This window comes from Pristis pectinata, chromosome 2 (genome assembly GCF_009764475.1).
Source record: "Pristis pectinata isolate sPriPec2 chromosome 2, sPriPec2.1.pri, whole genome shotgun sequence".
Lineage (NCBI taxonomy): Eukaryota > Metazoa > Chordata > Chondrichthyes > Rhinopristiformes > Pristidae > Pristis > Pristis pectinata.
In genome coordinates this window covers 144,692,796-144,719,087 of record NC_067406.1, presented here as the reverse complement: position 1 = coordinate 144,719,087, position 26,292 = coordinate 144,692,796, and the positions used below count along the sequence as shown (strand labels likewise).

Sequence of the window (26,292 nt, the reverse complement as noted above, 5' to 3'; positions counted from 1 at the left end):
GAATTAGTGAAATTAGAGCAAAGCTTCTGCTTCTGATCGTTCCAAGATATGGATAAAATTTAATAGACCAAAACTGACCAAAAACAGTGAAGGTAGATAGGGGAGTGATAATGAGCATGAAGAAACAGTCTCAATTAGCTGTACCCAACGAGAACCCTGAGGAGATTTGTGATGAAGTTGGAAGTGCTCAAGATAATGAAAGCTAACATTTATCCGAAGGAAAACTCTACACTTACATTCTTAAAAGTACAAGCTGCTCTTTACAATACAAGGAAAAGGACTGGGAAATAGCTAAAGAGAAGTGGTTGAGTTTTCTGAATGGACTGCGAAAATTGTTCCTGCAGTGATGACACCAAAGGATCCATGGAGATCATAACAATTGAGCAAAGACAGCTAGGTACCATTTAACTCTGATTGATGACTGGTTCACTCAGCTACAAGGAGAACAGCTCTTCACAAGCCTTGGTACATCAATGGCTCACCAAAGCAAAGGTTCAAAGGAGTACCCAACAATAAATACCCACTCTGGGCAGTTCCAAACCAATAAACATCTGGGCGTTTTCCAAAGAATAATGGATAGGTTGATCCAGGATCTGCCAGCTGCCCGATTGTTTGGAAGGACAGTGCAGGGAGGCAAGGAAAATTTGGAAAGTATAAGTCAACAGGGTTATACAGCATGGAAACAGGCCCTTCAGCCCACTGTTTCGATGCCAGCCATCGTACCCATTCACACTAATCCCATTTCCCAGTATTTACATTGTAGTCTTCTATGCTGTGGTGTTTCAAGTGTTCATCTAAGTTCTTGTTAAATGCTGTGAAAGCCTCTGCTTTCACCACTCAGGTAGTGTGCTTCAGATTCCAAATGCCCTCTGAGTGAAAATATTCTTCCTCAAATCCCCTCTGAATCTCCAACCCCTTCCTTTAAACCACCTTCCCCTGGTTCTAGCCAGCTCTGCCATGGAGAATGGTTTCTCATTCTCATAAGGGCAGGCACGGTACTGTAACGGTTAGCATAACGCTATTACGGTGCCAGTGACCTGGGTTCAATTCTGGCCGCTGTCTGTAAGGAGTTTGTACGTTCTCCCCGTGACTGCATGCGTTTCCTCCGAGTGCTCTGGTCTCCTCCCACATTCAAAAAGACGTACGGGTTAGGAAGTTGTGGGCATGCTATGTTGGCGCCAGAAGTGTGACGACACTTGTGGGCTGCCCTCAGCACATTCTATGCAAAAGATGCATTTCACTGTGTGTTTCGATGTACATGTGACTAAGAAAGAAATCTTAATCATCATCCACCCTGTCTATGCCCCTCATAATTTTGTACATTCGAACTGTCTCAGTGTCTTCCACTCCAGGGAAAATACACCCAGACTGTCCTGACTGAGAAATAGGTGACACAAGAGATTCTGCAGATGCTGGAATCTGAAGCGATACACCCAAAATGCTGGAGGAACTCAGCAGGTCAGGCAGCATCTATGGAGGGAAATAAACAGTCGACGTTTCAGGCCGAGACCCTTCATCAGGACTGGAAAGGAAAGAGGGCAGAAGTCAGAATAAAAAGGTGGGGGGGAGGGGGAGGAGCACAGGCTGGCAGGTGACAGGTGAGTCCAGGTGAGGGGGGAAGGTAGGTAGGTGAGGGAGGGGAGAAGTGATGCAAGAAGCTGGGAGGTGAAAAAGGCCAAGGGCTGGAGAAGAAGGAATCCGATAGGAGAGGACAGTAGACCATGGAATAAAGGGAAGGAGGTGGGGCACCAGAGGGAGGTGATGGGCAAGTTGTGGGGGCGAAGGAGGGGAAGAGAAGGGGTGAAGATGCCACAGGAATGAGGGAAAACTAGGGGGAGAAGGGGTTACCAGAAGTTAGAGAAATCGATGTTGATGCCATCAGGTTGGAGACCACCAGGATGGAATATAAGATGTTGCTCCTCTAGCCTGTGTCTGGCCTCAGAGTGGCAGTAGAGGAGGCCGTGGACAGACATGTCAGTGTGGGAGTGGGGTGTGGAATTGAAGTGGGTGGCCACCGGGAGATCCTGGCTGTTGTGGTGGATGGAGCGAAGGTGATTGATGAAGCGGCCACCCAATCTGCATCGGGCCTCACCGATGTAGAGGAGGCTGCACCGGGAGCACCCGATGCAATAAATGATACCTTCAGATTCACAGATGAAGTGCTGCCTCACCTGGAAGGACTGTCTATGTTGCTGCACCCATGCTGAGCTCGTCAATTTCATCAACTTTGCCTCTAACTTCCACCCTGCCCTCAAATTTACTTGGTCCATCTCTGACACCTCTCTCCCCTTCCTTGATCTCTGCCTGCATCTCTGGAGACTGGTTATCCACCAACATCTTTTACAAACCCACTGACTCCCACAGTTACCTTGACTACACCTCTTCCCACCCTGTCACATGTAAGGATGCTCTTGCCTTCTCCCAGATCCTCCACCTCTGCTGCATCTGTCCCATGATGAGGCTTTCCATTCCAGGACATCTCAGATGTCCTCTTTTTTCAGTAAATGGGGTTTCCCTTCCACCACCATCAATGTAGCCCTCACCCGTATCTCCTCCATTTCCCGTATGTCTGCCCTCACCCCAGCCCCCTCGACACAACAGAGATAGGTTTCCCCTTGTCCTCACCTCCCACCCCATGAGCCTCCGTATCCAAAACATCATTCTCCGTAACTTCTGCCACCTCCAACAGGATCCCACCACCAGGCACATCTTCCCCTCCCACCCACCCCCTCGCTTTCTTCAGGGATCATTCTCTCCACGACTCCCTTGTCCACCCATCCCTCCCCGCTGATCACCCTCCTGGTACTTATCCCTGCAACCGGGCTAAGTGTTGCACCTGCCCCTACACCTCCTCCCTCACCACCATTCAAGGCCCCAGACAGTTCTTCCAGGTGAGGCAGAGCTTCACCTGTGAATCTGAGGGTGTCATTTATTGCATCTGGTGCTCCCGGTGCAGCCTCCTCTACATCAGTGAGACCCGACACAGGTTGGGTGGCCACTTCGTCGAGCACCTTCGCTCTGTCTGCCTCAATAGCCAGGATCTCCCGGTGGCCACCCACTTCAATTCCACTTCCCATTCCCACACTGACATGCCTGCCCACGGCCTCCTCTACTGCCACTCTGAGGCCAGACGCAGGTTGGAGGAGCAACATCTTATATTCCATCTTGGTAGTTTCCAATCTGAAGGCATCAACATCGATTTCTCCAACTTCCAGTAACCCTTCCCCTCTGTTTTTCCCCTTCCCCCCCTTTTGTTTTCCCTCATTCCTGTGACCCTTCACCCCTTCTCTTTCCCCTCCCCCACCCTCACGACCTGCTCATCATCTCCCTCTGGTTCCCCAACTCCTTCCCTTTATTCCATGGTCTACCTAATGGATTCCTAATTCTCTAGCCCTTTCGCCTCTTCTACCTATCACCTCTTAGCTTCTCACATCACTCCCTTTCACACCCCCCCCCCGCCTTACTCTCCCCCCTCACCTGGACTCACCTATCACCTGCCAGCTTGTGCTCTGCCCCTCCCCCAACCTTTTATTCTGGCTTCTGCCCTCTTCAATTCCAGCCCTGATGAAGGGTCTCAACCCAAAACATTGACTACTTATTTCCCTCCATAGATGCTGCCTGACCTGCTGAGTTCCTCCAGCATTTTGGGTGTATTGCTGAGAAATAGATGTATGATTGAGGACAGAACATTGATCTTTACTGACTCTGAGGTATGAGATGAGGTACGAGGTTGAAAACTCCACCCAGTTGAGATCAAGGTTAAAGCAGCGTTGGATGCACCTGTCTGGCCAGTTTGGTTGTGTTGAAAGCTGATTTCTCAACTACCATAGACATTTCTTGTCACCCTTAAAAAAATGTTAGGGCCACGTCAGTTGTTGAATCATAAGACCCACACAACAGCACAAAACGAGGTTGTGTTCAGAGAGTGGGAGGAGTTGCTGCTGAATTCACAGGTTCTTGTTCATTGTGATCCAGTGAAGCTGTTTCTGCAGTTCTCTGATGCATCACCTTCTGGCAGTCGTACTTCACACTGCATAGAGAATGAAGAGGAACAACCAGCTGAATTTGCTTTGCATCTCTTTCCAAGACAGTGCAACGATACAACTACACAGAGGTGGTCTGGCTATCGTGTGGGGGGGGGGGGGATAGGGTTCCAAAGGTACTTGTATGGACAGAGGTTGACTACTTTCATGGGCAACAAAGCTCTGCAGGCAGTGCTGGTGAATCCACGAGGCTCTCTCAGTGCAGAGATGGGCGATCACACTGTACAATCGGGATGAGGAGGTGTGAATCAGCTGCCAGCACACGGCGCAGCATGTGAGGCACCAATAAAAAACACACACAAACAGCTGGAGGAACTCAGCGGGTCAGAGTGAAAAATAAAGGTGCCCAATAAAGAACAGGTGGGCAGTCTACCAGTCACAACCCTGCAGCTTCCCAGTAGGATGGGATGTGACCTGAGTCCTACGGTTGGATATAGAAACACATCAGCAAAGGGAATGTGAAAATGACAGTTGTGACCAAGGGGCAGATACTCTGTGGCCCCAGAATCCCCGCCTGCCCCGGTGCTTGGTTTCAACACAGTGCGGAATGCTGGCTACCCTCGCAGAACGGCTTTGCCAGTCAGTAATACCCTGCCCTCAAGGTTTACAAGCATCTGAGCTGGCAGTACGACTGGGTCCTCTAATGATCGTGGTGTCTTTAATTCAATGGACATATAAAAAAATCCAGGAAATGTTGGAAATAGTTGGTCAGGCAGCAAATGTCAGGAGAGAAACAGATGTTTCAGCATCTGCGAATTTTTGCTTTAAAATTTTTAAATATTGTTAAAAAATAATTGAAAATATTAACTTGTTTAAGTTTTCAAAATCTAAATACTACATCTACACATTAAAAATAAACTCATTGAAACTAATTTAAATAAATCATGAAAAGATAGTTAATGTCCTGATGGCACCTGTTGATTTGAATTCTGTGCTGTGCTGGGTTTAACCTGGTGGAGGTGTGGCAGAGATTTCCCAGCCTGATGCACGTGAAGCCTGCACATTGCTTTGTGTCTTTAGATGCCGCAGAGAGCCCACTGGAGCAGGATAGGGGCAGCAGCATCTGGCTGGGGCCAAGCAGAATGCTCTGCCGACTTGGGTTGATGCCAGCCCTGTCACAGGCACCTTCCCAGGGTTACTGGCACTGGTCTCAAGACAGAACACCTAACCCCCAGTACAGAAGAGGGAATGGACTAGGCACCCACAATACTGTTCTTTGGGGACCCAGAGCTGTTGGTCCACTACAAGGAAAAGCAGAATTTCTGAGAGGTTGCACAAAGGACACCAGGAATTTCTTGCATCATAAAAGTTGCCAGAAGTTTTCTATGGTAGTCTGGAATGGACAAGCAATTGTAGAAGATTACAGAATGTCAGCATTGCCAAGAACATCACAAGAATCCACATCAATTCCTTTCAGGCCATGGGCCTGTCCGAACAAACCCCAGTCAAGGTTGCAGGTCTGTTTATAGGAAAAAAAGATTGTGATTGTTGAAGATGAACATTTAAGGTGGAAGGATGAAGTTCCTGTGGATAATCCTGCACCTAAAACCATGATTTCAATGTTGAGAATGATCTTTGCTGCACAAGGTCATCCAAAGTGTCTGGTCTCAGATAATGGAAGCAACTCATGCTGAATTTGCCAAACTTTTCCAGAGGCATGGCCAGCAGCTCTATGATTCCAGCCCCAGAGGTTCCATGAAAAGGGCAGGTTGGTCTGTGAAAGGTACTGAGATGGAGGACAGGACGTTGTGTGTTTCTTCTTTCACTGCCAGAATACTTCACGTACAACTGCAGGATGAGACAGCTGTGGTGTTATCATGGACCCAGTGAAGCCAGAGAAAGGGCTGCTTTGTGTTCCAGACAGGAGAGGCAGAAGGAACAAAGCTCCAAATGCCAAAGCTTCTGATCACTGTTTGGAATATTTGCTGGATGTGAAATCTTCATTCTATTGAAGTAAAGGAGCAGAGACCCGCAGGTGAGATGTGACTGTCCACTGGTCACAGTCCAGTGCACACTGAGCTCCATCCCTCGCCATGACCGAGAAAACCAACTGAAGTTGTAAATTGAGGTATCTTGGCTTCACAGTTTTGCCACCAACATCACCCCTATTTGACTGCATTTTATGTATGGTTTCATTCAGATTAAGGGGGAAGAGATATGGGGGCATGTAGGGGAATCCTGTAGCCCTATTGTCCTCTGGTGAACGTGGCACAAAAAAATGACATTAAATGTTCTTTTTACATGGTTTGAACTACTGACAGTGAGTGCTGTTTTCACTCCATGATTGAATACATTGAACATTTATATAGGCATTGGGGTCTCCCATTGAACTATGAACTTTGGTGCAAGTGCAAATCGATAGCAGAACCTTCCCATCATTAACACGGGTAAAAAGGTCAAAACTAGGAAGGTGGACCTACTTGATCTAGAGTCACAGTCATTGAGTTGTACCGCACAGAAACAGGCCTTTCAGCCACCATGTCATGCCTATCTATGCTAATCCCACCTGCCTGCATTAGTTCCATATCCCTCTAGGCCCTGTTCATTCAAGTACCTGTCCAGATGCCTCTTAAATGTTGTTACTGTTGTTACCACCACCTCCTCTGGCAGCTCATTCCAGATACCAGACAGTCTTGGTGTGAAATGTTTACTCCTCAAATCCCCTTTGAGTGTTGCATCTAATTCTGGTCACCCCATTATAGGAAGGATGTGGAGGCTTCGCAGAAGAGGTTTACCAGGATGCTATTTGGATTAGAGGGTATGTGTTATGAGGAGAGGTTGGACAAACTTGGGTTGTTTTCTCCAGAGTGGTGGAGGTTGAGTGGAGACCTGATATAAGTTTATAAGATTACGATGGGCATAGACAGAGTAGACAGCCAGTATCTTTTTCCCATGGTCAAAATGTCTAATACCAGAAGACAGGCATTCAAGGTGAGAGGGGTTAAGTTCAAAGGAGATGTGTGAGGAAAGTTTTCTACACAGAGGGTGGTGGGTGCCTGGAATATACTGCCGGGGATGGTAGTGGAGGCAAATACAATAGAGGCATTCAAGAGGGTCTTAGATAGACACATGAGTATGCAGGGAATGGAGGGATAGGGACTTGTTAGACAGAAGGGATTAGCATAATTAGACTTCTAATTACTAGTTTAATCAATTAGGCACAACGTTGTGGACCAAAGGGCCTGTTCCTGTGCTGTACCGTTCTGTGTTCTTCCTTCTCACCTTAAACCTAGCTGTCCCTACCTTGGGAAGCAGACTTGGCTACCTACCCTATCTACATCTCTTATATGCCTCTATCATGCCACTTCTCAGCCTCCTTCACTGGTAAAACAGATCTAGTCTATCCAATCTGTCCTCTTTGGTAGTTCGCAGGCTGAGTGTCATTAAAACCAGTGGGTACATCCCTAATAGTTAGCTCATTTGTTGAGCCAATTACTGTCCAGGAGCCAAAGACAAAACTTTACCCCAATCTGCCAGCCAGCTTCTGGACAAGGCAATCCCAGATGTGTAGGACCCCTCCACAGCTGCACTCCCAAGGCTCAATGCAGTCAAGTCCCATTGAGGATTAGGAGGCTGGGCTCCCACTGAGCTGGTCAGGTCACACAGCTGCAACCAAACACTGTGCTGCATCGTTGCCTCTGAATCAATATTCTCACCACACCTCGGGCACAAAGTGTAAACACTGCATATCTCCACAAGCTGAGTTTAGATAGATAGCAATTATGCTGACAATAGCAATCTCACCAACACCAGTGCACAGATTTAGTGCCACAACACCAACCAGCTATTTTACACTGGTTGTGTGATGAAGTTAAATGTGATTGGTGATGCATGTGCGGGATGTTACAAACAGAATGTCATGAAACCACTTCAGCAATAAGTGAAGAGCAAAGTAAATAGACAAAATTATTTTAGGGTCTTTTGATTTTTCTACAGAGGGAAAGTATAAATGAATATTTGACTGTCTTTCCTTTAGTAAAAGCTATTGTAATTCAGTTCTGTGTTTGAGAGGTTTATCAATGAGATTGGAGGGGAGCAGCTTGTTGATAGAATCCTAGCCTTGGGGGCAAGGATGTCAGAGGATGGAAAAGATCATAAAATTCGACTGTTAGTCCAGATGTTGGGTCTTGTGAGATTAGGGAGCTGTTAGATACTTTGATACAGCCAGCTCTAATTCTATTGTTTTGTTGCTAATGTCATTTCTCAACTTAATCTCGAGTAAATAATGTCCAGTCATAGAATAATGCACGTTTTAGCAACACTGTATAAAATGAAACATATTTGTGCATTGAGTTGTATCTGGTCTCCTCTCCGAAGAAAGGGCAAAGCTGTTCAGCAATCAACACCCACCACTTTCACTGCATTCCCTGTGCCGTGGGACAGATTGCAATCATCAGGTGAGAGGGCAAATGCTGGGATTCCAGTTGGGGAGAAGCAGCTGGATGCTGTGCCCCTCCTCAGTTGCTCTCATTACCCCGTTCTCTGTTGATGCCTTAAACTGTTCGAACAATGTTCACATTCACTCTCCCTCAGCTTGGTATCCTGATGAGGATAATCAAGGATTGAAATGTTTAATCTCATATCCCTGATATTTTCAGAGAACCTTAGACTGTGGGAGGTTATTCAACCCATTGTGATGTGCCAGCTCTTTGAAAGATTTCTTGCTCAGTGGAACAGAGGGCAGAACCACTGCAGTTAACTCCTGCCTGAGCAAGGACCTGCACCCACTGCAATTTGCCTCCACCATAACAGGTCTACTGGGGACACAATCTCACTGGCTCTCCACTCGGCTTTGGAGAACCTAGACAACACGTACAAAACATACGTCAGGCTGCTGTTTAATGATTACAACTCGGCATTCAACACCATCATCCCGCCAGTACTAATCAACAAGCTTCAAAACCTGGGCCTCAGTACCTCCCTCTGCAACTAGATCCTTGACTTCCTTATCGGGAGACCACAGTCAGTGCGGATTGCTAATAATGTCTCCTCTTCACTGATAATCAGCACAGGCACACCTCAAGGATGGCTGATGGTCAGCATGGGCGAGTTGGGCCAAAGGGACTGTTTTTGTGCTGTATCTCTGGACCACTCTATCCACTGATTCGCCATAATCACAGAATGGTTGCAGCACTGAAGTAAGGCATTTGACAGGGCCCCTCATGGGACACTGATCCAGAAGATTAAGATGCATGGGATCCATGGTGACTTATAGATTGGAATCAGAATTGGCTTGCCTATAGAAGACAGAGGGTAGTGATGGAGGGTGTTATTCTGGCTGGAGGTCTGTGACCACAGGGATCAGTGCTGGAACTTCTGTTGTTTGTGATATATAAACGACTTGGATGAAAATGTAGATGGGTGGATTAGTAAGTTTTCAGATAACACAAAGATTGGTGGAGTTGTGGACAGTGTATAGGGCTGTCAAAGGATACAGCAGGATATAGATCAGTTATAGATATGGGTGGAGAAATAGCAGATGGAGTTCAATCTGGGCAAGTGTGAGCTGTTACACTTTGGGAGGTTAAACGTAAGGGAAAAGTATACAGTTAATGGCAGGACCCTTAACAGCATTGATGTATAGAGGAATCTTAGGGTCCAAGTCCATAGTTCCCTGAAAGTGGCCACACAGGTAGGGTGGTAAAGATGGCATACGGCATACTTGCCTTCATTAGTCGGGGCTAACTGTCCATTTCCCTCTACAGATGCTGCCTGACTTGTTGAGTTTTTTGCTCACCTCAACACTCCTTTGTTCCAAAGTAAATTACTCTGGATTATCCAACCTCCCTCACAGCAATAACATTCCAATCCTGGGAACATTCTCCAACCTCTTCTGCACCCTCTCCAGGACAATCACATGGTTCCTTTAATGTGATGAACAGACTGTATGCCGTGCTCAAGTTGTGGTCTGACTCGTGCTGTAGATACTCCTGTATGACCTCCCTTTTCCTATATTCTGTGCTCAGCTAACTAAGGAGAGCATCCCAGGTGCCTTTTCATCCACCTTATTGACCTGTGCTGTTATCTTTGAGGATGTGTGAACATACACTTTAAGGTCCTTCTGTTCCTCCATGCCACTGAATCCTGCCACATACCATAGATTCCCTGCCTGTTGCAGCTTCCTTTCCCGTACACCCCTCCAGTTTAAATTCCAGTTGCCACTGTTTTACCCAGCTGCCCAGATCATCCATATATTCCAGTCTAAAGCTTTCTTACTCACTTCCAACCACACCAGCAGTTTTTATATCGTCTGCAATCTGCATCACCGTACTGCCTACCTTTGTCTAAATCATTACTATACTTTACAAAAAGCAACACACTGAGTACTGTGTCCTGTGGAACCCCATGGTCAAAGCCTTTCAGTCACAAAAATACGTCAACCATTACATAAAGTCAGAGAGTCATACAGCACAGAAACAGGCCCTTCGGCCCAACTGGTCCATGCTGACAAAAATGCCCCATCCAAGTTAGTCCCATTTGCCAGCATTTGGCCCATCACCTTCTAACCTTTCCAATCCATGCACCTGTCCAATTGTCTTTTAAAAGTTGTTATTGTATCTGCCTCATTCACTTCCTCTGGCAGCTTATTCCACATAGATATCACCCTTTGTGTAAAAAATATGCCCCTCAAGTTCCTATTAAATCTCTCCCCTCTCAGCTTAACGCTATGCCCTCTAGTTCTTGATACACCTACTCTTGGGAAAAAGATTGTGTGCATTCACACTATCTATGCCTCTCATGATTTTATACACCTCCAGAAGATCACCTCTCAGTCTCCTATGCTCCAAGGAATAAAGTCCTAGCCTGTCCAACCTCTCTCTATAACTCAGTCCCTCAGGTCCTGGCAGCATACTTGTAAATCTTTTCTGCACTATTTCCAGCTTAATGGAATCTTTCCTATGCCTGGGGGACCAAAACTGAACACAATATTCTTAATGCAGCCTCACCATCATCTTGTACAACTGAAACATAACATCCCAACTTCCATACCCAGTGCCCTGACCGATGAAGGCCAGCGTGCCAAAAGTCTTCTTCACTACCCTGTCCACCTGTGACTCCACTTTCAGTGGAGCATGTAAGGTCCCTCTGTTCTACAACAGTCCCCAGGGCCCTGCCGTTCACTGTGAAAGTCCGACCTGGATTTGACTTTCCAAAATGCAACACCTCACACTTATCTGAATTAAACTCCATTGGCCATTCCTTGGCTCACTTACTCAGCTAATCAAGACCCCCCCTATAATTTTTGACAACCTTCTTCATTGCCCACTATACCACCTATTTTAGTATCATCTTCAAACTTACTACCATGCCTTGTACATTCTTATCTAAATCGTTGATATGGATGACAAACACCAATAGGCCCAACACCGACCCCTGAGGCACACCACTAGTCACTGGCCTCCAGTCTGAGAAACAACCACCATCATCCTCTGCTTCTTACCATCAAGCCAACTGTGCATCCAATTAGCCAGCTCTCCCTGGATTCCATGCGATCTAACCTTCCAGAGCAGCCTACCACGTGGAACCTTATCAAAGGCCTTACCAGAGTCCACATAAACCATGTCTACCGCCATGCTCTCATCAACTTTCTTGGTCACCTCATCAAAAAAGCAATTAGTAAGGATAGGCAGCAACACCTCCGCCACAATTATTCTCTTCACTGGTGCCCCACAAGGCTGCGTCCTCAGCCCCCTACTCTACTCCCTATACACTCATGACTGCATGGCTAGACTTTGCTCTAACTCCATCTACAAGTTTGCAGATGATACTACTGTAGTGAGCCATATCTCAAATAACGATAAGTTGGAGTACAGGAAGGAGATAGAGATCTTAGTGACATGGCGTCATGGTGCAAAAGAGCTGGTCATTGGTATTGGTATTGGTTTATTATTGTCACTTGTACCGAGGTACAGTGAAAAGCTTGTCTTACAAACCGATCATACAGGTCAATTCATTACACTGTGCAGTTACATTGAGTTAGTACAGAGTGCATTGAAGTAGTACAGGTAAAAACAATAAGAGTAAAGTGTCACAGCTACAGAGAAAGTGCAGTGCAATAAGATGCAAGGTCACAACAAGGTAGATCCTGAGGCCATGGTCCATCTCATTGTATAAGTACCGTTCAATCGTCTTATCACAGTGGGGTAGAAGCTGTCCTTAAGTCTGGTGGTATGTGCTCTCAGGCTCCTGTATCTTCTACCCGATGGAAGAGGAGAGAAGAGAGAATGTCCCGGGTGGGTGGGGTCTTTGATTATGCTGGCTGCTGAACCAAGACAACGAGATTTCAACTTCAGCAAGACTTCAACAAGACCATTGACTTCAGGGAGGGGGGCGGTACACATTCTCCTGTCTACATCAAAGGTACAGGGGTCGAGAGGGTTGAGAGCTTCAAGTTCATAGGAGTGAACATCACCTATAGCCTGTCCTAGTCCAATCACGTAGAAACCACGGCTAAGAAGGCTCACCAGTGCCTCTACTTCCTCATGAGGCTAAAGAAATTTGGCATGTCCTCTTTGACCCTCACCAATTTTTATAGATGCACCATAGAAAGCATTCTATCCGGATGCATCACGGTTTGGTACAGCAGCTGCTCTGCCTGGTACCATAAAAAACTGCAGAACTGTGGACACAGCTCAGCACATCATGGAAGCCAGCATCCCCTCCATGGACTCTGTCTACACTTCTCACTGCCTAGGTACAATAAGGTGGACTCTTGACCTTACAATCTACCTCATTATGGCCTTGAATCATATTGTCTCCCTGCACTGCACTTTCTCTGTAACTGTAACACTTTACTCTGCTGTGGACTTATGCCCCAAGGTATTTCTGTACATCAATACTCCCAAGGTCCCTGCCATTTACTGTACATATTCTACCAGAATTTGACTTCCCAAAGTGTATTTCCTCACACTTGTCTGAAATAAATTCGATATGCCACAGCTCCACCCAACTTTCCAGCTGATCTATGTCATATTGTTTCCTCAGACAATTGTCTTCACTATCTACAACTCCACCAATTCTTGTGTTGCCTGCATTCTCATCCAAGTCATTTAGATATATGACAAACAACAATGGCCCCAGGACCAATCCTTACAGTACACCACTTGTTACAGACTTACAGTCAGTGAAACGCACATCCAACACTGCCCTCTGTGTCCTATCACCAAGCCAGTTTTGGATCAAGTTTCCCATATGCCTCAGATCCCTTTTGCCTTAACCTTCTGGACCAGCCTATCGTGTGGGACCTCGTCAAAGTGTACATCTACCACTCTGCCTTCATCAATTATTTTAGTTACCTCCTCAAAAAACTCCGTCAGATTTGTGAGAAGCAATCTCCCCTGCACAAAACCATGCTGACTCCACCTAATCAGTCCCTGTTTTTTCAAGTGAAAATAAATCTTGTCCCTCGGAACCTTCTCCAACAACTTCCCTACCATTGATGGAAGGCTCACTGGCTTGTAGTTTCCAGCTTGCCCTTTTTGAACAGGGGGACAACATTCACTCTCCTCCAGCCTTCTGATACCTCACCTGTGGTTAACAAAGATGCAAAAATCTCCTTAAAATCACTTTCGGATTTTATAGAACATAGAACAGTACAGCACAGGAACAGGTCCTTCGGCCCACAATGTTGTGCTGAACTAACTAAATTAGTGATCAAATGCCCAACTAAACAAATCCCTTCTGCCTACACAATGTCCATGTCCTTCCATTTCCTGCATATTCATGTGCCTATCTAAGAACCTCTTGAACGCCTCTATCATATCTACCTCCACCATAACCTCTGGCAGCACATTCCAGGCACCCACCGCCCTCTGTGTAAAAAACCTGCCCTGCACATCTCCTTTGATTTTACCCCCTCTCACCTTAAGTGTGTGCCCTCTGGTATTAGACATTTCAACCCTGGAAAAAAGATACCAGGTATCTACCCTATCTCTCTGTCATAATCTTATAAACCTCTATCAGATCTCCCGTCAGCCTCCACCGCTCTAGAGGAAACAACCCAAGTTTGTCCAACCTCTTCTTACAGCACAGGCAGCATCCTGGTGAACCTCTTCTGCACCCTCTCCAAAGCCTCCACATCCTTCCTCTAATGGGGCAACCAGAACTTAATGCAATACTCCAGATGCGGCCTAACTAAAGTTTTATAAAGCTGCAACATAATTCCCTGGCTCTTGAACTCATTTAATCGATTAATGAAGGCAATCATGCCATGTGCCTTCTTTACCACCCTATCAACCTGCGTAGCCACTTTTAGGGAGCTATGGACTTGGACCCCAAGATCCCTCTGCACATCAACACTGTTAAGGGTCTTGCCATTAACAGTGTACTCTTTACATTTGATCTCCCAAAGTGCAACACTTCACATTTGGCCGGGTTGAACTCCATCTGCTATTTCTATGCCCACATCTCAACTGATCTATATCCTGCTGTATCCTTTGCCAGTCTTCTACACTATCCACAACACCACCAATCTTCGTATCATCTGCAAACTTACTAACCCACCCATCTACATTTTCATCCAGGTCATTTATATACATCACAAACAGCAGAGGTCCCAGTACAGATCCGCTAGTCATGGACCTCCAGCCAGAGTAAGTCCCATCAACCACTACCCTCTGTCTTCTATGGGCAAGTCAATTCTAAATCCAAACGGCCAATTCACTGTGGACCCCATGCATCTTAATCTTCTGGATGACCCTCCCATGAGGGACCTTGTCAAACGCCTTACTAAAATCCATGTAGACAACATCCACAGCTCTACTTTCATCAATCACCCTTGTCACCTCCTCGAGAAACCTAATCAAGTTTGTAAGATACGACTTGCACCACATAAAGCCATGCTGACTGTCCCTAATTATTCCGTGGTTTTCCAAATACTCATAAATCTTGTCCCTGAGTATTCTCTCCAGTAACTTTCTTACCACTGATGTGAGACTCACTGGTCTACAGTTTCCAGAATTATCCCTATTTCCCCTCTTGAATAGTGGAACAACATTAGCTACTCGCCAGTCCTCTGGGACCTTGTCTGTGGCAAGAGAGGACACGAAGATATTGGTCAAGGCCCCAGCAATCTCATCTCTTGCGTCTCTCAAAAACCTGGGGTATATCCCATCAGGCCCTGGAGACTTATCCACCACAATGTTCTTTAAGAGACCCAATACTACCTCCTCCTTCATCTCAAAACGCCCTAGCATATTAGCATGCTCCACACTGATCTCCGTATCCTCCACATCCTCCTTGGTGAATACTGATGCAAAGTACTCATTAAGGGCTTGTCCTACATCCTCTGCCTCCAAACACATGTTCCCCAAGCACATTTTCTGAATTTACTTGCCATTATTTTTTGCTACTTCCCTTTCACCCTACACTTCCTTCCATGCTTTCTTCAGTATTAAACTCTCAGTGTGTCTGATAAAAGCTTTTGTTTTTGGGCCTTTTCCCACCTTTATGCACCTGGATTTGGCAGTCCCACCCTTTTTCTTATGGAGACACATTGACCCTGAAGCTCTTGAATCTCCTTCTTTGGTGCCTCCAATTACTCCAAGATCATTTCCCTTCAAGCTGCTGCTCCCAGTCCAATTTTGCTAATTTTTCTAGTAAACTTGGTCTTCCTCCAATTCACGTTTCAAACCTTTTGTCCTATTTCATGTTTGTTCTTTTCCATAACTCTGCTAAATAAACTGAATAATCACTATCTCAGAAACACTCTCCCCTGATGCTCCTCTCCTGCCCATCTTCATTCCCCAAAGCTAAATCCAGAATGTTTTCGTACTTGCATACAGTAAATGGCAGGACCCTGAGGAGCATAGATGTGCAAAGAGGTCTTGGGGTGCAAGTCTATAGCTCCCTGAAGTTGGCGACTTCAATGCTGCTCCTTGGAGACTTCTTATGGTTTCTGGTTACCCAGAGAGAGTGGAACTTCAGACTGGAACCACACTTTTCACAATTTTTAACACGTCTTGAATCTCAGGGCTGAGAGAAATATACCCAGCAACCAATGAAGATCAATGAACAATGGGCTGCCTGTGAATGAATTTGTTCCACTCCCAACCCTCACAAACAGGGCGAGATGGCAACAAGGGTCATAGTGTGGGAGCTCACTGGAGCACAGAATAAAGGGACATCCTTTTAAAACTGAGATGAGGAGAAATTTCTTCAGCCAGAAGGTGGTGAATCTGTGGAATTTGTTGCCACAGAGCACTAAGGACACCAAGTCATCAAGGGGTTAAGGGTTACAGGGAGAAGGGAGGAGAATGGGGTTGAGAAAAAGATCAGCCATGATTGAATGGTGGAGCTGATTCGAAGGGCTGAATGGCCTAATTCTGCTCCTATATCTTATGGTCTTAAATGGTCCTCAAGTGTCCTCAATGTCCTCTGTGGTCTCCAGTGAGCGACAGTAAATCAGACTACATCAAACGTTGCAAACACTGCTGGCAAACTGACAGGTACCGACAGGAGGAGAAAGTGTCGCCACAGGTTCCTCAGGGAATGGGCTCTTCAAATAAAAAAACTCAATGGCACGGCTGACAATTATACAGAGAGGTTTCATCTCATTCTTCTGAGAAATATTGTCTTTTAATGGTTTAGTGGTTTAAAAAGCCAGGCATTATTCTGAAGTAGGAAACAAATGTCCAAAGTACTTTGAGCGATTTAGCTGGGTCCAAGTCTGCTTGAGTTCATTTAGTGAATTTTGACTGTCTTGTAGTTGTGTTGTGGAGTGAAATAAAGACTGCAAGAGTAACAGTGTGAACAGCTGGTCCACACAGTGCTCTGGAACTCCAGGGGGATGGGGCTTCGGCTGGGGAGAGGGACTGGAAAACAAGTCAGAGCAGTGAAAGTCAAGCAGAAGTTTAACAGAGGGTTCAGAATAAGAAAGGATCTGGGTCGATTAAGTAAGGAGAAAACATTTCCAGTGGCTGCAGGGTCAGTGAGGGAAGACATGAAGAGGAGAGGATCAGCTAAAGAATCCGAGGCAAATGAGATTCTTTTAATGCAATGAGCCGTGATGTGGAGTGTGCTGCCTGAAAAAACAGTGGAAGCTGGCAAGGGGAATTGGGTAAAAACTATTAAAGGAAAAGATTTGCAAGGCAGAGAGTGGTTGATATTTGGAACTTGCTGCCAGAGGAGGTGAAGGGATCAGACACAATCCCGACGTCTAAAAGGCATTTATTCAGACACTTAGATAGGCAAGGCATAAAAGGATACAGTCTTAATTGGGGCAAATGGGAATGGTGTTCATGGGCAAAAAGGTGGGCATGGATGTGTTGGACTGAAGGCCCATTTCTCTGCTGTATAACTCCATGAAAAAAGATTAGGAGAATGGAAAAAGTTGGAAGACTCTCAGAGCTCTCAGAGTATTTCTTTAATTATTCATTTTTTTCGAATTTGACACCACTGATTGCCTGTCCCTAGTTGCTCTCAAGAAGGTGGTGGTGAGCCACCTTCTTGAACCACTGCAATCCTTCTGGTGAAGGTGCTCCCACAGGGCTGTTGGAGGAGTTCCAGGATTTAGACCCAGTCACAATGAAAGATTGTGATATATTTCCAAGTAATGATGGTGTTTGTTTTGGAGGGGAACCAGTAGGTAGTTGTTTTCCCATGCATATACTGCCTTTGCCCTCCTTGGGTGAATAGCTTACAGTGTGGAGGTGCTGTCAGAGATTGGACACTCTGCAGTCGTCCAGCGCCAGTGGTGAAGAACTGTTTCCAGTGCTTGATGGGGTGCCAATCAAGCAGGCTATGGACGGTGTTGAGCTTGTTGAATGTTCTTGGAGCTTCACTCATCCAGGCAAGTGGTTCTTCCATCTGTAAGTAACGTAAGTCCTTGTAGATGGCGGAAAGGCTTTATTATGTTAGGAGGTGCTTTACTTGCCACAAGCCTCTTGTAGCTATGGTATCTACGTGGCTGGTCCAGCTGAGTTTCTGGTTACTGGTGATCCCCCAGTATGTTGATGGTGGGGACTTGCCAATGGTAATGTCATTGAAGGTCAAGGCTAGGTAGTTACACCCTCTCTCTTGTTGGCAATGGTCACTGTCTGGCACTATTGTGGCATAAATGTAAGCCATTTATCTGCCTATGCCTGAATGTTGCCTAGCTTCATTTGCCAAGGAATTGTGAATGGAATTCAACATTATGCAACCATCCGTACACATACGCACGTCTGACCTTAAGGTGAAAGGAAGGTCATTGATGAATTGGCTGAAGATGGTTGGGCCTCAGTGATGTTCTGGGGCTGTGATGATTGACCTCCAACAAACATAACCATCTTCCCTTGTGCAAGGTACGACTCCAATTATTGATGGGTTTTCCTTGATGACCATTGACTTGTTTCATCAGAGCTGCTTGATGTCACACTTGATCAATTGTGCTGTGATATCAAGTGTTGTTGCCCTAGCTACAACAACCCTCTGCCTGTATTACGAGTTGCCTATTGCTTGTATTATGAGTGCTCTGCCCTTAGGCACAAAGGTCTCCAACATTCACATTGCTGAAGGTTCGCTGAGCACAGGCAGAAGAGCTGTTGAGATTTTTTTGTGCAGTGATACATAGAAGGAGATAAGAACAGAGGATGACACTCAATCTACTTCCACATTTCTGTCATTTTCTGGGAGCTGTGTGGAAGGAGGGCAAAGAATATTAGCCCCACTAAGTCTTCCTGCTCAGTCAACAACAACCTGTCAATACTCGTACCTGGTCCAACTTCCCTCTGTCAACCAACGCCATTAAAACAAATGAATAGCTGATGAAAGGTTTTCAACTTGAATCATGTGGTCCTCCCTCCACAGATGCTGCCTAACTAGTCAAATGCTTCTGGCATTTTCTCTTTGTAAACCAAATTAATCAGTCACTTGTCACATCCACCTTTTATGAGAACTTGTACTGTGCAGACTAGCTGCTATACTGCATAACAGCAAGGACATTGCAAAAGTAATGTGTTGTCCATGTTGATGTATCATGGGGATACGAGGCACCTTATTACCACACACTCATTCTTCACTCAGTGGGGTCACTATCTCAAACTGTGCAAACCATTGAAAACAATGATGTGTGAAGTTCAAACATGGAAAGGGAGGCAGCTATTTAAATGTTGATACAGTGTGTGGAAGCAATAGGTAATTTAGGAAACAATATTTGATTTTAGAATGGCATTTAAAAGGACAGTCTGCGAATATCAGAAAGATAACTCCAGAGATCGGAACATCTAGTTCATGTAGCTTTATAACTTAGACACACACAGTGTGCAGTTAGATACCGTGGCCCATCAGTACCTGCTCAGGAACCCATCAGTCACCAGTGTCCCCCTTACACATCTGACAGAAGAGATAAGGTAAGCGCCAAATAAAGTTAAAGTAGAAAGCAAATAAACTGGAAACCAGGAGAGGAAATACTGATATCAGGAGAGATACAAAAACACCAAAAGGGGACGAAAGGGACAAGAATAACTACAAAAGAAATGTGAAAGGAAATTTGAAATGGATAATAAAATAATCACAAGCACTTTAACGGTTGTGAGAAAATAATTGGTGGTCAGAGCAACATGCACCTTAAATAACAAGGGTGATAAACTGCAACTAGAGACATCAGGAAGTAAGGGTGATGAATGCCTCATTATAGGAAGGATGTAGAAGCTTTAGAGAGGGTGCAGAGGAGACTTGCCAGGATGCTCCTTGGATTGGAGAGCATGTCTTATGAGGATAGGTTGAGTGAACTAGGGCTTTTCTCTTCGGAGCAAAGGAGAATGAGAAGTGACTTGATAGAGGGGTACAAGATGATAAGAGACCTAGGTCGAGTAGACAGTCAGAGACCTTTTCTCACGGTGAAAATGGCTCACACGAGGGGGCACAATTTTAAGGTGATTGGAGGAAGAATAATTAGCCAAAATGGATGTGGGTGTCTTATGCAGGAGAAATTATGTGCAGTTATAAGGAGAAATTAAACAAACATTTTCTGTCTCAGAAAACCACTCAAAAAATGGCTGAGTACAACAGGTCTAAAGTGAACGGGGAGCTGAAAGAAATGAGCATTAGTAAAGGAACAAGTACTGGAGAAACTAATGGGACTGCAAGCCAATAAACACCCAGGCTCTGATGACCTGCATCCTGTGGGTCTGAAGATGTGGCTGTGAAGATAATGATTCTACTGGTTATCATCTTCTGAACTTCCACAGATTCCGCAACTGTTTCCCCACTGTTCACAATCACTGACTTGATTGAGGGGCAAGTATTATATATCTTAGTTTTGCAATATTCAAAGCTAGACCATAGCACAGGTTGTGAGGAAGATGCAGAGAGGCTTCAGGGGATATAGAAACACAAAGTGAGTGGATGAAGGTGTGGAAGATGAGGTGTATAATGGAGAAAAAAGTGAGGTCATCCATTTGGTCATAAACACTAGTAAAGCAGAGTATTTGTTAAATGGTGAGAGGTTGAAGGGTGTTGGTGATCAGGGAGACCTGGGTGTCCTTGTTCACCAATCATTGGAAGTTATGTATGCAGGTATGTTGACTTTCATTGCAATAGGATTTGAGTACAAGAGTAAAAACATTTACTGCAATTTTAGGGCCCTGCTGAGAGTCCAGCAGGAACATTTTGTACCGGGTTTGTCTCCTTGTCTAAGGAAGGATATTTTTGTGACAGGGATTGCAACAGAAGTTTGCTAGATTTATGTTGTGTAAGGAGAGAGTAAGTAAACTGGGCCTAGACTCTTGAGTTTAGAAGCATGAGAGGTAATCTCATCAAAATGTGCAAAACTCTTACAGGGCTTGGCAGAGTGGATGCAGAGTTGGATTTCCTCAGGCTGGGTGTCTAGAACCAGGGGTTTCAATCTTCTCATCACTGTCCTGAATGGGCATCCATTCAGGATAGTGATGAGAATAAAGTTCTTCATCCAGAGGATTGTCAATCTTTGAAATTCTCCACCCAAGAGGGTGGTGGATGATCAGTCACTGAGGATATTTAAGGCACAGATCAATAGGTCTTTAGATACTAAGGAGATCAGGGAATATGGGGTTAATGAAGGACAGTGGTGTTGAGAAAAATAACTGGAATACTCATACCCCTCCTCCCACTTCTATTCCTGTTCTCATGATGGGCCAAATGGCCTCCTGAGCCACATACCCTCTGTGACTCTGAGCTTCTATCCACACCCTGAAAATCCAACCATTAATGCTCCAGTCCTTCCAGTCACCTTCACCTTCCAGAGTCACTGAAGATGATTCAGCTTCCAGATTCTTGGTCATCTTACGCAGAGGTCCATGTTTAAATCCCTAGTCTGCCACAGTACAGAAGGATAGATGTGATTCTATCATGGTAACCTTGGTAACCTCCCCCTGCACGCAATCTCTAGCACACCTGACCACACCAATGTCCTCTGAGCCTGCTTCACTGTGACCCAGCATTCAGTCCATTCATATCCAGCTGCAGCCCCACTTGCAGTTTGTGTATGGTTATTTCAGCTGATCAACCCTTGCCTCCTCTCATCACAGCTGACATCTGCCCCTCGGCACCTTCATCTGGAGACAGCATCTGACTGGCACGTACGCTGCATAATCACAGCAGCACTTAATCCTTCCGTTGTCTCTTAAGTTTTCCAGTCCAGTACTGGATGAGTAAAAGCTTCTGCCACAGGGGGCAGACTGAGGTGATGACTCCTGTCACTGGCACAGTCTGAAACTGAAGCTGAACTACACTGTGTCATAGTTGACCCCAGGTGAATTTCGGACCAGATATCCATGTAGGCACTAAGACCCCCCATCACCAACACTCCATAAAATCAGGCAGGTCTGCCCCCACCTCAGGAAACCCTCATCAAGGACCTTTGGCACCTCGATTGTTGCAGCACATGTCCGGCTGGCTCCAATGATTCTAACCTCTGTAACTTGACATCATCCAAGTGGGGAGAGAGTCTGTATCTAAACATTCTAATTCATCATCATCCCTACCTTTGCTCTTCTACAATGGTTCAGTGGTAGCCCAATTTTACAATTCTTACTCTTGTTTTCAAATTCCCTCTTATTCTCTGCAACTTCTCAAGTTCCCTCATTGAATTTCAATTTTCAACGTTTTGCCCACTTATTTATCTATTAATATCTCTTTGTAACAATGCAGCTTACAGCGGCCTAGCTTTGTATCCTTGGCAGATTGCTTATGTAGTTTTTTATTTCATCATCATTCATTAATAAATGCAGTGAGTAATTGGGGTTCCCAATACAGATCCTGCTGGAACCCAGAGGTTCCCAGAGCCTGATGGGATCTATCCTGGGTTATTGAGAGAAGCAAGAGAAGAGATTGCCGGGACCTTGACAGAGATCTTTATATCCTCTTTGGTCACAGGCAAGGTCGCAGAATTGCTGATGTTGCCCCTTTGTTTAAGAAGGGGAGTACAGACAAACCAGGAAATTATAGGCCAGTGAGCTTTATATCAGTGGTAGGGAAATTATTGGAGAAGATGCTTAGAGATAGGATCTATTCATATCCGGAAGAGCATAGTCTTATTGGGGATAGTCAGCATGGCTTTGAGTGGGGAAGGTCATGTCTTACAAAATGAATTGAGTTTTTTGAGGAGGTGATGAAAATGATTGATTAGGGCAGGGAAGTGAATGTTGTCTACGTGGCCTTTATGAAGCATTTGACAAGGTCTCTCATGGTCGTCTGATCCGGGAGGTTAAGGCACATGGGATCCATGGCGACTTGGTGGATTGGATTCAGAATTGGCTTGGGCATAGAAGACAGAGGGTGGTGGTGGAGTGGTGACCTGATTAAAGTAGATAAGATTATGAGAGGCATAGATAGGGTGGATAGTCAGAATCTTTTTTCCCATGGTAGGGGTATCAAAAACAAGAGGGCATAGGTTTAAGGTGAGAGGAAGGAGATTTAAAGGGGAACCAAGTGGTAATTTTTTATCCAGAGAGTGGTTGATATCTGGAATGCATCACAAAAGGAAGTCATGGAGTCAGATATAATTACTACGTTTCAGAGACATTTAGACATTTTAAATAGGCAAGGCACAGAAGGATATGGTTATTATGCACAGGTTGTGGGCCAAAAGGCCTGATCCTGTGCTGTACTTTGTGCTCATTAATGCAGGTAAATAGGATTGGTGTCAATGGGCTAAAATGTCGGCATGGATGGGTTGGGCTGATGGGCCTCTTTCTGTGCCTTACATGACTATGACTCTATGACCTAAGGGACAACTGAAAACCGATCCATTTTGATAAAATTCACATACGGAAGGAAGAAGATACTTTGAGTATATTGAAATAATCTGAAAGTTCCTTGACAGGGAAAGAGCAGATGGTTTAGTTTGAAGTGTGATTAGCATGGATTGTTCTCTTGTTGTATCACAGCATGCTTTGGGAATATAAACCAGCCTAACAATTCTAAGCAGCATTGCCAGAGGTGCTTCTATCAATTAAAAATGAAGCCTAGTCCTGTGTAGGAAGATGTAAGAGATCCACTGCTATTTGGAAAATGATAAGGGGTTCCGTTTCCTGGGAGCTTGGCCTTTGTTTCTCCTCTCAGCCATTATCAGAAACAGATTAGAGAGCGATTTATCCCCATCTGTGAGGCCTCCATGTTGACAAATTACCTGCTGCAGTGACTCTGGTTCAGAAAATATTAAATTATAAATAACACTGTAATATGAATGATATAAGACCAGCAATTTCTATCTTTACTGTGAAGTGCAAGTTGTAAACTATTGCCCAAAGCATTTGATAGTGCCTCTCAACACAGCTGAGGAACTCTGTGACACGAATAACTGGTAGACATCCTGCTCAAGAAATAGAGTAAATCTCCATCCACTCAAATACCAGCACCAGTCTCCCCCCAAATGCTACTGCTCCATTCCTGATCTCAGAATCAGAATCAGGTTTATTATCACTGACATCTGTTAAGAAATTTGTGGTTTCGTGGCAGCAGGACAGTGCAAGACATAAAGACATAAAAATTACTATAAGTCACAAAAATAAATAAATAGTGCAAAAGAGGAATAATGAGGTAGTGTTCATGGGTTCATGAACCGCTCGGAAATTTGATGATGGAGGTGACCTGAGGTTACCTCTTACATCAAGATGATGGAGACAGAAGCAGGCATGTGCTTCCTCTACCATTTGGAGACAGCCGGCTGCCTACTGCCTGTAAAACAACCCAGTTTCTAGGTTGTTGGATCTCCTGAGAAAGGACGCTTGAAATCAAAGCTCTCTTGCAGTGTTGAACAATTAACAGTTGCCAGTAGCAGATGTTTTTCAATGTCAGCACGAAGGGCACTTCAGTCAATGTCACAGTCGACAGTGATATAATGCTGCCATATAACTGGTGACATGAGAGAGTCTACAGCTGATCTATTCAATGATTGTTCTAACAATTGAATGCAGCAACCTCTTTCCAGTCACTCCTTTCCTTCACTTCAGAGCTTTTTACTGAATTCCTTCTGAATCTGTTTGGACGTTGTGCACTGTAACATTTAGTGCTTAGATAAACTGTGAATTCATTTGCAGATTTTTTACCAATAGACTATGTTTGCTTTGGTCACTGGACAAATATCAGAACCTGGCTCCACCAGTTTTACTTCTTTGTGGCTTTCTAGCAGTTTATTACAACTGACTGGATTGCTGGGCCGTTACCAACCACTGCTGTGGGCCTGGTGTCACGTGTAGACTAGACCAGGGAAGGATGGTGGATTTCCTCCCTTGCAGGACATTGCTGAACCACATCTGTCTTTACAACAATCGACAATAGTTTACACGGTTATTAGTAGACTCTTTCATTCCAGAAATTGAATTTGAATTTATCACCATCTGCCGTGGTGGGATTTGATCCCGGATCTCCAGGATTTTGCTCTGGTTATCTAGATTAATAATCCAGTGATAATACCACTGCGCCATTGCCTCCACCAATCACCTTCAGTCACTGGACATTCACCCATCTGCCTCCACCAATCACCTTCAGCCACTGGACATTCACCCATCTGGCTCCACCAATCACCTTCAGCCACTGGACATTCATCCATCTGCCTCCACCAATCACCTTCAGCCACTGGACATTCACCCATCTGGCTCCACCAATCACCTTCAGCCACTGGACATTCACTCATCTGCCTCCACCAATCACCTTCAGCTACTGGACATTCACCCATCTGGCTCCACCAATCACCTTCAGCTACTGGACATTCATCCATCTGCCTCCACCAATCACCTTCATTCACTCGACATTCACACAACCTGGCTCTGCCAATTATCTTCCTCAATAATTGAAGTTTCAAGGGCATTGACTGTTTAATTTGAAAAAAAACATATTTTCACCTACGTTTTGACCTTATTTCTGTTTCTACCTTGTATTTTTGCAGTTAATAAATGTTTAAACTTCCTCCAGCTCCTTTAGCAACAAATGTGTTTTCAAGTTTGAATGAAATTCTCCTATTTAATGTGCTTACATTCACTTCTCTCAAGTTAGCTATCTGGGAAAACCACTCACGTGCTTCCACTGTGTACATTGTGCAGTGGCATTTTGTGCCTGAATTGCAGACTGTATATTCTGAATATACCCAAAGGCAGAATTCTCCAAACCCACCTTGACCTGTCTGAACTGGCAATGTGCGCCAGATGTTTAATGTTATGGGGGAAGCAACGTATGCTTGCGTATTCACATCAAATTTTGTTTCATGCTTGTTTCCTGACTGCATCTAGTATTTATTTTTCAATCATTAAACTCATCCATCACATCAAACCCATGGGTCTGCAAGGAAGAATGGCCTAAAGTCTCTCACATAAATAAGAAGTTATAATATTATTCTAAGGAAGAGTTCCTTCCACTGGTTTGAGAATTGTGAACACAGCCCAGTCCATCACGAAAACCAGCCTCCCCTCCATGGACTCTGTCTACACTTCCCGCTGCCTCGGGAAAGCAGCCAACATAATCAAGGACCCCTCTCACCCTGGTCATTATCTCTTCTCCCCCCTTCCATCGGACAGAAGATACAAAAGCTTGAGAAATGTACCATCAGGCTTAATGACAGCTTCTATCCTGCTGTTATATGACTCTTGAATGGACCTCTTGTATGATAAAGATGAACTCTTGATCTCTCAGTCCACCTCATCATGGCCCTTGCACCTTATTGTCTACCTGCACTGCACTTCCTCTGTAACTGTAACACTATATTCTGTTTTTTTCTTTTGTACTACCTCAATGTACTTATGTATGGAATGATCTGTCTGGATGGCATGTAAACAAAGCTTTTCACTATATTTAG

At 44.9% G+C, this 26,292-nt stretch overlaps 1 protein-coding gene across 2 annotated transcripts in view; it reads right to left on the bottom strand.

Annotated features, from left to right (window-relative positions):
* LOC127580906 (complexin-1) overlaps positions 1 to 26,292 on the bottom strand; it is a 137,888-nt gene that overhangs the window by 22,660 nt on the left and 88,936 nt on the right. The gene's annotated exons all lie outside the window — the stretch shown is intronic.